The following is a 13062-nucleotide window of genomic DNA, read 5'->3' as shown; positions in this document are numbered from 1 at the left end:
CCTGCAGGTAGGGGTGTACACAAAACCATAGAAAAACTTAGTATTCCTCACCTTCTAGTTTCACAGTACATGTAGAATGCAAATTGTCACGCCCCAGATTTCTGACGAATTCACAATTTTATTTTTTAAGCAGAAGAAATTTAGATTAAAATAATGTAATAATAAACAGTCACCTTCCTTCTCACTCAGTTTATCCAATTTCTATGGTAAATGGAACAGGTGCTTCATAAATATGGCGCTCTTTCTGGATGCCATTTGTCTCGATGCATTTCCACCACACAAGCATGCATGCACTAATTAGTCTCCCTATACAGCTCTATGTCTGCGGCTTCACTCACAGAGTGTATTACAAAACTCTTTGGCTTAAACCACCACTAGGGGGAGCTCAGTGCATAGGAATTTATAGTTTATGTGGTCTACCTCCATGGAAGGTACACCACTGACTGCAGAGTAGATCAGTCTCCAGTGAGTGGTTCTACAGCTTTGTCATAGGCTACTTTCACAGCGTTTTCAATTCCGCTATTGAGATCCGTCATAGGATCTTAATAGCGGAAGAAAACGCTTCAGTTTTGTCCCCAGTCACTGTCAATGGGGACAAAACTGAATGAAACGGAATGCACTAAAATGCATTCTGTTTCGTTTGGTTGCGTCCCCATCCCGGACAGAAAAATGCTGCTTGCACAATGTAGGTCAATGGGGACGGATCCGTTTTGTCTGACACAATAGAAAACGGATCCGTCCACCTTTGACTTGCAATGGTGTTTAAGACGGATCCTTTATGGCTATAGAAGACATACTACAACCAGATCCGTTCATGACGAATGCATGCAGTTGTATTATTGTAAAGGAAGCGTTTTTGCAGATCCATGACGGATCCACAAAAAACGCTAATGTGAAAGTAGTCATATACTGCTGACCATGCTACTTTGTAAGCATAATAAGCTATGTGGCTAATGTATCTAGACTGTTTATGCTTTATTGTGATTGATGGATTACAATATTTTGAAAACATTTATATTGCACGTATATCTAGTATACACAGATATATTATGGATAGTTACTTTAAGCAATGGGAGATTAGATGTCAACCTACCCTGGAATGGTGTTAATACATAGTAGTTTAACATGCCCTTTAAAGTCTGTAGAATGTCAAAGACATGAACAATCCTTTTAATCTAAGAAAGTCACATAATGAGGACGACAGCACAATGTCTTAGCTAACAAAGGATATTAACAAATGAAGTAGATATGATGCATTGCGAGGGAGGCATATTTTAACAGGAACTGGAACCATAGCACTAGCTTGATTTAACATCTATATTCCAGGGGTTATAATATGTTCTGAACTTTTTGTTAATAACTATCAGTCAGGTGAAGTATCAGATGAACAGTAAGGTGAGGGTTCATCTTGTGCAGTAAATGTTAGTCACCGTGATTGATATTCATATGTATCCAGGACATTAGGCATTCATTTACCTCTGGGGACAATATAAAAGATATGTAAAGTGAAATATGCTAATGTATGTGGCTCATATCGCCTGAAGCAAAGGAAAATATGTAAAGTGTTAGAAATTACATACACGTGTAAGCTCAAAAGGTCACAAGCATGTACATGCGTTTTTAGTCCTTGTTTTTGTCACCGCAAGGAAAAAGGCAGTGCAGTATATGCAGCACAGCTGACACTATGTATAATACAGGTAACACTATACACAACAATATTCTAGTATTGTGTTCTTGTGAATGCGAGAACATGTAACAGAAGCTGAGATACTGTATATATTGTATTGTTTTTCCACTTTGCTTCATGGTGTCCTGTATTGCAATCTTATTACAATAAATATATATTTGGTACAAACATATCTTTCTTACATGCTATACAATAGCTACAAAGGATACTGAGAAAACGTAACTTTCATATACCCTTCCTGACACTTCCTACTTTGTAGTGATCACTTCTTAGCAGTTATCACATTCACAGGCAGGATTACAAGTGAAGGGGATATCTACCTAGGGAACATAGACGTTGAGACTCTTTAGCTTCCCATGATTGAGGGTTGAAAGGGGTATAAATTTACTTGTCAACAAGATGATCCCCTTACTGTGTCTATGACAACTTTGTATTATACCTACTTCAGTATATCTTGATTACAATTTTTCCCTCTTTCTGTGGTCATTCTGTGTTCCTCTATGTACACAAAATTGCTCCTGGACTGGTGGGTATCACATCTGAAATGGCAGGTAACAGACATATGGTGCAGAGCGGAGGGAAAAGGAGTACCCTTCCACTAGGGAGAGAGAGGAGTGGTGACCCCTAGCTTACCTGGCACTGCCACCTGGCTGCCCTGACATCCCTAGCTAGTGTGCTAACCCGTACGCCGATCACATCCCTGGCTTACCCTGAAATAAGCCCTAGGTAGTGAGTAGGGCGGTGGGAGCACTAATCCTCACTCCTGACACCTAGGGTAACAACAGGGAAAGGACAAACAACACAAACACCACAAACAATCCCCGAAGGGAGACAACAACAGGAGTGAACCAGAGATCCAACAGCTCCAGTTCCAATGGCTCCACAGCAACAGTTGTCTACCTGAGGTCAGAATAGAAGATCTATAGGTCTATATCTGGCAACAAGGGAAGCAGAAAGGGAGAATATATAGTAGCTGGGAGTGGCTGACAGAACAGCTGAAATGAAAAGCTACAGATACTGAAATGGGACAAAAAGGATTGCAAACCTAAGCAGGAAAACATGGACCGGAATCTATTCTCACCATTAGGTCATGGAGCGATCCCTTGAGAAACCGAGCGCATAGCCACCCGCTGCGACCTTCTGACCTCAGGCACAACAGGGTCAGCGATAGGTTGTGACACTCTTGTGACAGTGGGAGGATACTGTGGTATATACAAAAGAAAAGATTTCTATATTGGCGCAGTACATTGATGACATTTTAGACACCTGGACAGACATCAAGGCTGGATTTGTAAATTATGTGGAGTCCCTGAATGACAACTGCATAGGCCTCAGAATAAAATAGGAAGCAGATGATGAACAGGAGTTTGCATTTGGTAAATGCAGCCTGTATATGTGGCCGGGGTTCTGCCAATGTAATGGGGTTCACACATTGAAGTGCAGAGGTTTGTAATGTTTTTCTAGAGGATGGGGTCCGGTTAAAATATCCCCAGTCTACCACCTTTCACCCCAGTTTTATGTATATTGCAACTGAGCCTGACTTAGTACATGCATGTCACAGTGTGGTTCACTGTGACAAGGGTTGCCGTGTGTCCTTTCTTTAGTTGCTCTGGCGTACTGGCTGCAGGTTTCCTGTGTAGGCTGGTTGCCTTGGGCAACATGTAGTTGCTGCGAGCTGTGTGTGAACTGTGCCCTGTGTATGCATGTGTGTCTATCAGTGTTCTTACTGACAATTGTGCCATGTTGGCTGGCGGTATGCACTCTGTGTACTGGCTGTGGGCTGTTCCCCTTCTTGCTGGGTAGTGTGATGCTTGCTGACTATGGCCTTGTGTGTGTATGTGGGCCTGTGTATATGACACACCATTTTCCCTGTTTGTTTCAGGTCATGTGGTGTTAATGTTCCTTGGTCTGGGTGTGGTTTACTAGGTGGTCAGATGATCTTGTTACCTGCTGTATAATCCTCTGAGCTGTGGCCTTGGAGTTTTGTCTTCAGCCTTGTTGGGTGCAGGTCCTATGCACCAAACCTGGGATTATTCCATCTCCTCTGTCTGTGTGGTCACCTAGTGAACCATCAAGGTCACCTTGTCATTGTCTTCTGCTTGGTCCCAGCTTGATGTTTCATCGCATTCATGTTTCTGTCTGTAGTAGTAGTGTTGTTTTGCCTTCAGTGAGAGGGCTGCTGGGAGGGAGGACATCTTAGTCCATGTGTGCAGCTCCGACTAGGACCTCTATGTAGCAGTGTCTGCATAGAGTCTAGTCATCTGCCAGTTCTGTGTCTTGTGCAGCTCTGTTTGTTTTCCGATGGACTAACTTCACATGGGGGACGGGCATCTGCTAGTCCAATTCTGTGTCTTGTTTTCTGGTTCCTATTATGTCTTGTCTGAACAGTGTCTCATGTTCTTGTTTTGTTCCTGTTTGTGTGCCTGGGTTCCAGTCTAGTCTTGTGTTTTACTGGACCGCTGTTGCTTGCACCAGCATCTGTCTATGCAGGTGAGTGGCAAAGTGCACCAGAACCATCCTGGAGGTGCAACCTGGTGTGCCCTCGGCTAAGTTCATCCCCACCACCACAGGCTCTTTGAAGAATGGGGCTCACTTAGGCCTCTTTCACATGGGCGTCCCGGATTTGCTCCAGGATGCGTCGCGTGTGCATTGCGGGAAACCCGCGCGAGTGCGCACGCAATTTCAGTCAGTTTTGACCGCGATTGCGTTGCATTGTTCAGTTTTTATCGTGCGGGTGCAATGCGTTTTGCACATGCGTGATAAAAAACTTAATGTGGTGCCCAGACCCGAACCCGGACTTCTTTAATGAAGTTCGGGTTTGGGTTAGGTGTTTTGTAAATTTGATTATTTTCCCTTATAGCATGGTTATAAGGGAAAATAATAGCATTCTTAATACAGAATGCTTACTAAAATGTGGCTTGAGGGGTTAAAAAATAAAAAAACAATTAACTCATCTCATCCTCTTGTTCGTGCAGCCAGCATCATCTTCTTCTTTCAGGAACTGCAAAAGGACCTTTGATGACGTCAGCGCAGGTCCTGCTAAATGAAGATAGAAGATCCTTCTATCTTCATTTAGCAGGACCTGCGCTGACGTCACCATGCTCACCACGTGGTAAGAGCGATTACCTCATCAAAGGTACTTTTGCAGGTCCTGAAAGAAGAAGAAAGAAGATGATGCTGGCTGCGCGAACAAGAGGATGAGATGAGTAATTTTTTTAAATATTTTTTAACCCCTCAAGCCACATTTTAGAATGCATTCTGTATTAAGAATGCTATTATTTTCCCTTATAACCATGTTATAAGGGAAAATAATACAGTGATTATACTTTAATGGGGTTGCTCATCCCCATCATCTCCAAGCAACCATGCGTGAAAATCGCACCGCATCCGCACTTGTCTGCGGATGATTGCGATTTTCGCAAAGACCCATTAACTTTTATGGCGCCTGCGTTGCGTGAAAAACACAGAATATAGAACATGCTCCGATTTTTATGAAACGCACAATTGATGCGTGAAAATCACTGCTCATCTGAACAGCACCATTGAAGTGAATGGGTCCGGATTCAGTGCGGGTGCAATGCGTTCACCTCATGCATTGCACCCGCGAGGAATTCTAGCCCGTGTGAAAAGGGTCTTAGTCTTAGCCCTCTGGGTTTGGTCCCAAGTCAAACCAGTGCACTTGGTCCAGTGGTATTATCTGACAGTATACCCTTACCTGCTGGTCCAGATTTCTTCAATGACAGCATCTGTTAATAAAGTATTCATTTTTGGTCCTTTCCTGGTCTGTCTGCTTGCATTGGTGTTGTTTTGCCTAAAAGATGTACTAGGGGTCTGTATGACCCCCAGTAGAACTTGACAATACAGCAGCAAGTGAGCATGCATTGTGCCATTTGTGCAAGTGACTCGGAGGGACTCCATGACTCCATCTCCACTGCATACTGCCACAGTGTGTCCGGGTCCTCTGTCTAGTCTAGTCTTCCTCACCGCCCTGTAGCCCTCTGGCTGCTCCTGCTCCTCCTGTCCTGTCAGCTGAGTCGAAAAATCATGCATTTGGCTACACATTGCCTGTGCTCCAATGTTCTTCTCCCCCTCCTCCTCCTCATCCAGTTCAGCCCCCACAGGGCTCATGTGGCCGTGAGATCTAGGCGCCACGTCTCCAGTCCCCTGACCAGCCATTGTTACCAGCATCTGTTCCAGGACATGAAGCAGTGAAATAATGTCGTTCAGCCCGTAGTCCTGGCGACTGAGAAATAACGTGGCGTCCTCAAAGGCCCTGAGCAAACGACAGGTGTCACGCATGAGCTGCCACTGGCTGACATCGAAGTTACACAGGGGAGTACTACTATCCGCTTGCATACTCAAGAAATCGTTGATGGCCTTTCTCTGTTCGTATAGTTGGTCCAACATATGGAGGGTGGAATTCCAAGGGGTGGAAACATCGCATATCAGCATATGTTGTAGGATGCCATTCTGCCGCTGCAGCTCAAGGAGGGTGTGCTTTGCAGTGTACGAGTGGCTGAAATGCATGCAAAGTTTCCTGGCCATTTTTAGGATGTCTTGCAGATGGGTGGAAGACTTCAGGAACCGCTTGACAACCAGATTGAACACGTGTGCCATGCAGGGCGCATGGCTCAGCCCTCCTTGATGCAGTGCAGACAAAATGTTCTTCCCGTTGTCGGTCACCATGGTTCCGATTTTAAGTTGTCGGGGAGAAAGCCAGGATTCCATTTCTTGACGAAGGACACGGAGCAGTTCCTCCCCTGTGTGACTCTGTTTGTGAGGGAAACAAGGTGCAAAACAGTGTGACACCACCGTGCCCTGCACATGTGGTATGCTATAGGAGCACTGTGACTTGTTCCTGCAGTGGAGGCTGAGAACATGGTGGAGGATGAGAAGGCAGAGGCGGACATTGTCACAGGACCAACAGCGTGACAACATGGAGGAGGAAGCGGCGTGACCTGGCCAAGTTGCTGGTGTGGCTGTGCAGGAACCACATTCACCCAGTGGGCCGTAAAGGACATGTTTGTACTGTCCCTGACCGTAGTTACAGCTCCACACGACGGCGCTGCCATGCACTTTGTCAGACCCTTACAGGCTCAAGGACTGGCCCACCTTCTGTTCTACATATTTGTACAGGGCTGGTACATTAAATCAGCTGTATTACAACCAGTGCCCCACGAGAAAATGGAGGCTGTTGTGAAGGCCCTCATGAAGGCTAATCTGCAGCAGCGAGAGACAAACCTGCAGCAACGCAAGGCTAATAAGCAGTAGCAGGAGACTAACCAGTTGCTGCTACAACACGTGATGGCTTTGCAGACAGCAGGAGCAACACTGAGCGTCCATGATGCCCGGAAATCAGTCCGTGCCGCGATTCCCAATTTCACCCCCGCAGATGACATTGAAACCTACCTGGCGATGTACGAGAAAGTGGCCATCAGGAAAAAGCTACCCCGTGACCAGTGGGCTGAGGTCGTCGCTCCGTTCCTGGCATCCGATTCCCAAAAGGTGTATTTCGACTTGCCAGACGATCAAGCGGCCGACTACCAGAAAGGGTGAGATTCTGGCAAGACTGGGGGTGAATGTGTTGGTCCGGGCCCAGCGGGTGAATTAGTGGGGGTACAACCCAGGAGAGCCTGCAATACCCCAGAATTATAACTTACTTCACCTCTTGCAAAAATGGCTACAGCCTGACGTGCTGAGTCCCACTGCTATGCAGGATCGTATGTTAGCCGATATGTTCTGGAGGGCTTTGCCATACCTTCTCCAGCACTGGATTGGTCAGGTGTCTCCTGGCAATGCCCTTGAGATGGTGGACCTGGTGGAACACTATGAAGCTACCAGGAATCTAAAGGAGAGTTCTGTCAGGAGGGGGGTTGGCAAACCCCGGAAATCTCCACCCCAGACCCGGAGATTTGAGCCAATAAAACCCGCCTGGGATGTACCTACGGCAGACCTGGCTCCAATAGTCTGCTGGCAGTGTCAGGAGCCTGAACAAAATGTACAGGCTGACTGTCCCCATCGGGTTAAGCCCATGGAAACTAACTATGGCTACCGTCAGTCGCTATATGCCAGGAGGCTGTGTGCAACAGGTACCCCAGAGTCTCTAGATAATTTTTTCCAGGTGGAGATGGGAGACTAAGGGAGTCTGGTGACCCTAGTAAGGGCTACCCTGGAGTATAGCGTGGCCAGAAAGTCGGGTGATGTGCATCCACAGAGACTTAAAATACTACCTTACTGTCTCTAACTACGGTGGCCCTTAGATGAACCCATGAGGTGGCTGTCACCACAAAACTACATTATGAACTCGTAATAGGGAGAGACTTCCCGGGCTTCCCGGCACTGTGGCCTGCTATGAGAGTGACTGATACTCATGAGACAGGGGTAACCCTAGCAGAGTGGCCTGGATCAGGGGGGAGACCAGAACCCTTGGAACCTAAGATCGAAGGGCCAGCGGTAGTGGTGACCGCCACTTCGATGGAAGAGGGGGAGACAACCCCGCTAAGTGTGATGGTGGGAGACGTGGAGGATTTCCTGCCGGGTCCTGAATTGGCAGACCTCAATGTCTCCGCGGATAATTTTGGTACCGCCCAACGTCGGGATCCAACCCTATCCCGCGCCTGGGAAAATGTTTATAGTATATGGTGAACCACAACATCCTGGGGCAGAGTCAGTGTTTTCCCGTTTTGTGGTTTATCAGGATATGTTGTATCGGGTAAACCAACTACAGGGTGAGCCTATTGAACAGTTGGTGGTTCCCAAGGCTTATCGCAAGCTTGTGCTAGATCTAGCCCACCAACACGTTCTTGGGGTCACCTGGGGCTGCAGAAAACTCTGGATGGTATTCTACAGCGGTTTTACTGTTCCAGCATATTCAAAGAAGTGGAAGAGTTTTGTAAGTCTTGCCCTATCTGCCAGAAAATTAGCCCAAAGCCACATTTCCATAGTCCCCTAGTACCTCTCCCAATTATCGAAGTACCTATGGACCTCATAGGCCCAGTACCGAAGTCCGCCAGAGGGCATCAACACATCTTAGTCATTCTAGACTACGCCACTCGGTACCCGGAGGCGGTGGCACTGCTACATACCTCGGCCAAACTCATAGCTAAGGAAATAATGGAGATGTTTTCTTAAGTAGGACTACCTAAAGAGGTTCTGACCGACCAAGGGACCTCTTTTATGTCCAAGGTGATGAGGGAACTCTGTAAGTGGCTGCACATAAAACAACTACGGACGTCCGTTTACCATCCGCAAATGGACGGTCTGGTAGAAAGGTTTAACCAAACATTAAAAAATATGTTGAAAAGGGTGGTGGCTAAAGATGGGAAGGACTGGGACCTCCTTCTGCCCTATCTCATGTTCGCAGTACGAGAGGTACCCCAGGCCTCTACTGGGTTCTGGCCCTAAGAAATGCTATATGGCAGACACCCTCGCGGTCTTTTGGACGTGGCCAAAGAGTCGTGGGAACAACAACCCACTCCACATAAAAGTGTTATTAAGTACGTTACCCAGATGCAAGATCGGATAGAGACAGTGTTGCCTATTGAGTTATAAAAGGGTTTGGCGTCACTCAATATCTGGCGTTGATACAGACAGAAAGCAAATATAGTTCCAAAAGTATTATTTAATATCTCACAACATGTTGTATAAAATAACATAAAAACACGTTAAAAATACATAAAATGCACGTATACCCTATTAGGACCACTATGTTAGTTAGTATGCAATTCAATTGTCCTTGTAGGTCATACAAAGTCCATAATGGGTTATGCAGTGATAACCAATAGAGGTAGGTACAGTTAATGTTAGTGTGCAGAGCACTATATCGGTTGCAGGTCTACTTTACCGCTCCTAGTAGTCAAATCGTTGCTTGGATGTAAATCGCAGGAATCACTACTGTTAGCTGTCCGGCTGTTTAGCTGTGAACTGCGAGCTGCAAGGACCTTTGGAGGCGTGGTTGATGAATCCCCGTATAGCTGAGTATACTCTGACCTTTCAGGACCTGACGGTGGCGTCCCACGTGGTATCGGTCGGATAGGTCAGGTGGCTCTTATTTCAAGCGGGGGTTTCAAATAGATGCAAAGTTCATTTGTAGTTGTAATCGTCTTCCTTGTCTTGTCCCACACTGTCTGCCAAGTGTGGGACAAGACAAGGAAGACGATTACAACTACAAATGAACTTTGCATCTATTTGAAACCCCCGCTTGAAATAAGAGCCACCTGACCTATCCGACCGATACCACGTGGGACGCCACCGTCAGGTCCTGAAAGGTCAGAGTATACTCAGCTATACGGGGATTCATCAACCACGCCTCCAAAGGTCCTTGCAGCTCGCAGTTCACAGCTAAACAGCCGGACGGCTAACAGTAGTGATTCCTGCGATTTACATCCAAGCAACGATTTGACTACTAGGAGCGGTAAAGTAGACCTGCAACCGATATAGTGCTCTGCACACTAACATTAACTGTACCTACCTCTATTGGTTATCACTGCATAACCCATTATGGACTTTGTATGACCTACAAGGACAATTGAATTGCATACTAACTAACATAGTGGTCCTAATAGGGTATACGTGCATTTTATGTATTTTTAACGTGTTTTTATGTTATTTTATACAACATGTTGTGAGATATTAAATAATACTTTTGGAACTATATTTGCTTTCTGTCTGTATCAACGCCAGATATTGAGTGACGCCAAACCCTTTTATAACTCAATCTACACTCTCAACAGCAACAGGGAGCGCTGTGTGGCAGTGCACCTATTCCACAGTATTATCAGTGAGAGAGCCACCAAACCTTGATTTTATCCAGTGTTGCCTATTGATAGGGAGCATATGGAGGCAGCGCAGCGAGCCCAGAGTCGGATATATAATCGGCAGGCTCGGGTCCGGATCTTTAACCCGTGTGATCGGGTTTTGGTTCTGGTGCCGACCATGGACAGTAAGTTCTTGGCAAGGTGAAAGGGAACCTATGAGGTACTCGAGAAAATTGGAGATGTAAACTACAAGGTACACCAGCCAGGGCAGCGAAAGCCGGAACAGGTTTACCATGTGAATTTACTCAAACCGTGGAAAGATAGAGAAACCTGTACAGTAGACAGCCTGCGGCCGGGTTTTCTAGGAGAAGAGGTACAGGCCCCTCTGTCTGATGCAAGAGAGTCGGCTGCCACAGTAAAAATTGCTGACAGCTTCTCCTCTAAACAGACTCAGGAGGCCAAGGAGTTCGTTAGTCGGAACACTGATGTGTTCTCGGACCTGCCTGGACGCACTTCCATAATCCACCATGACATTGTCACTGAGCCTCAGTCTGATTAAAACAATACCGGGTACCTGAGGCTCGACGACAAGCCATATCGGAGGAGGTGCAGCTAATGTTGCAGCTAGATGTCATTGAGGAGTCAAAAAGTGATGGGGCCAGTCCTATAGTATTGATACCCAAGCCGGATGGGACGTTGCGGTTTTGTAGCGACTTTCGAAAAGTTAACAAGGTTTCCAAATTCGATGCGTATCCCAAGCACCGGGTGGATGAGCTCATCGAGAGGTTAGGACAAGCCCGGTATTTTTCTGTTTTGGACCTCACGAAAGGTTACTGGCAGGTGCCCTTAATGGAGGCTGCCAAAGAGAAAACTGCCTTCATCACGCCTGATGGGTTGTATCAATATAAGGTGTTACCCTTTGGTCTGCATGGCGCCCCTGCCACTTTTTAGTGACTAATGGACATCCTGCCTCGTTCACATCGTCGGTATGCTTCGGCTTACCTGGATGATATTGTCATCCACTGTACCGACTGGGAAAGTCACCTACCCAAAGTGCAGGCTGTAGTGGACTCCCTTCGGAAAGCTGCCTTAACCGCTAACCCCAAAAAATGTGCTATAGGATTAGAAGAGACTAAGTACCTAGGGTATGTCATTGGATGCGGAGTCATGAAACCCCAAGTGAACAAAATAGAGGTGATATGGAATTTGTCCCGACTTGTCATCACTAGGCAAATAAAGTAATTCCTGGGAATGGTGGGCTATTACATGAGGTTTGTTCCCCACTTTGCTACTCTAGCCGTGCCCTTGACAGGACTCTTTAAGGGACAAAAGTCAATGATGGTTCGCTGGGATGATCGGTCGGAAGAGGCTTTATCCGCTTTGAAGTCGGCCCTGTGCGGGTCCCTTGTTTTGGTGATGCCCGACTTCAAAAGGGAGTTTATACTTCAGACCGATGCCTCTGAAGTTGGCCTCGGTGCTGTACTGTCTCAGGAAGTCAATTGGGAGGAGCATATCGTTGACTTCCTTAGCCGTAAACTCACCCCAGCCGAGACCCGGTATTGTATAGTGGAGAGAGAGTGCCTGGCTATCAAGTGGGCACTAGAATCTCTCTGCTATTATTTATTGGGAGAAAACTCCGCCTGGTGACTGACCACTCCCCTCTGAAGTGGATGAGCCAGGCCAAGGACAGAAATGCCTGGGTCACCCGATGCTTTCTCTCCCTACAAAGCTTTACATTTTTGGTGGAGCAGAGGGCAGGCCGGTTACAGGGAAACGCGGATGCCCTTTTCTCGGTACACTGTCTGGCGTGTGTTCACCCCCTCAGGGTTGAACAAAAAGGGGGGGTTGTGACACAGTAAGAGGTTTTGTCTGGGAATACAGGTATTTTCCTCCCAGAATGTGCTTCTGGGCTAATTTACAGCCAGGTATGGTCAAATACCGGACCGGATTTTAAGTGCTGTTCCCGGTTTTAGCGGCACCTGGCTGTCCTTAAATAGGCAGCTGAGCTCAGAAGCGAGGTCTCTGTGTTGGGATCTGGGAGCCTTGTGTCTGGATGAAGGCTTGCTACCTGTTTGGCGTGATAACAGGTTGGTGCTGCTATGGTAAAGGACTCTGAGGCAAAACTGCCACATGGTGTGAATTAATACCAACACCACAAGGTGACTTTTTGTTTGATTATGACTGCTTGTTTTGTCACTTGCCTAAAGTGTGAATAAAACACTGAACTGTTTGATCTAAAGAACTTGTTGTTGTTGCCTCTATACTGCGTCCGCTAATCCTGTCTACCAGAGCGAAACTCCACACAACGTTAACCTCCTCTGGCAGCTTAATAAAAAAACTCCACACCACCAAGTAGGTGATTTTCCCCCAAATAGTCCAAACTGACTGACTGCTACCGCCGCTGCCTCCATGAACCCCTGCACCACTACTTCCAAGGCAGGTAGGCTGCTGCGAAACAGGTGGTCTACCCAGGGCACATTTGGCTCCTGACCTCCCACTGCTGCCACCCTGCTGACTCCCAGCCTTGCTGACACCTTCCTGGCTCAGCTGCTGCCTCACGGGCAAGCTGCCACCCTCTTCTACTGATGATGATAAAGCCCCTTCTGCACCCGGCACCCA

The sequence above is a fragment of the Bufo bufo genome, chromosome 4 (assembly GCF_905171765.1).
Source record: "Bufo bufo chromosome 4, aBufBuf1.1, whole genome shotgun sequence".
Lineage (NCBI taxonomy): Eukaryota > Metazoa > Chordata > Amphibia > Anura > Bufonidae > Bufo > Bufo bufo.
This window is presented reverse-complemented; position numbering follows the sequence as displayed.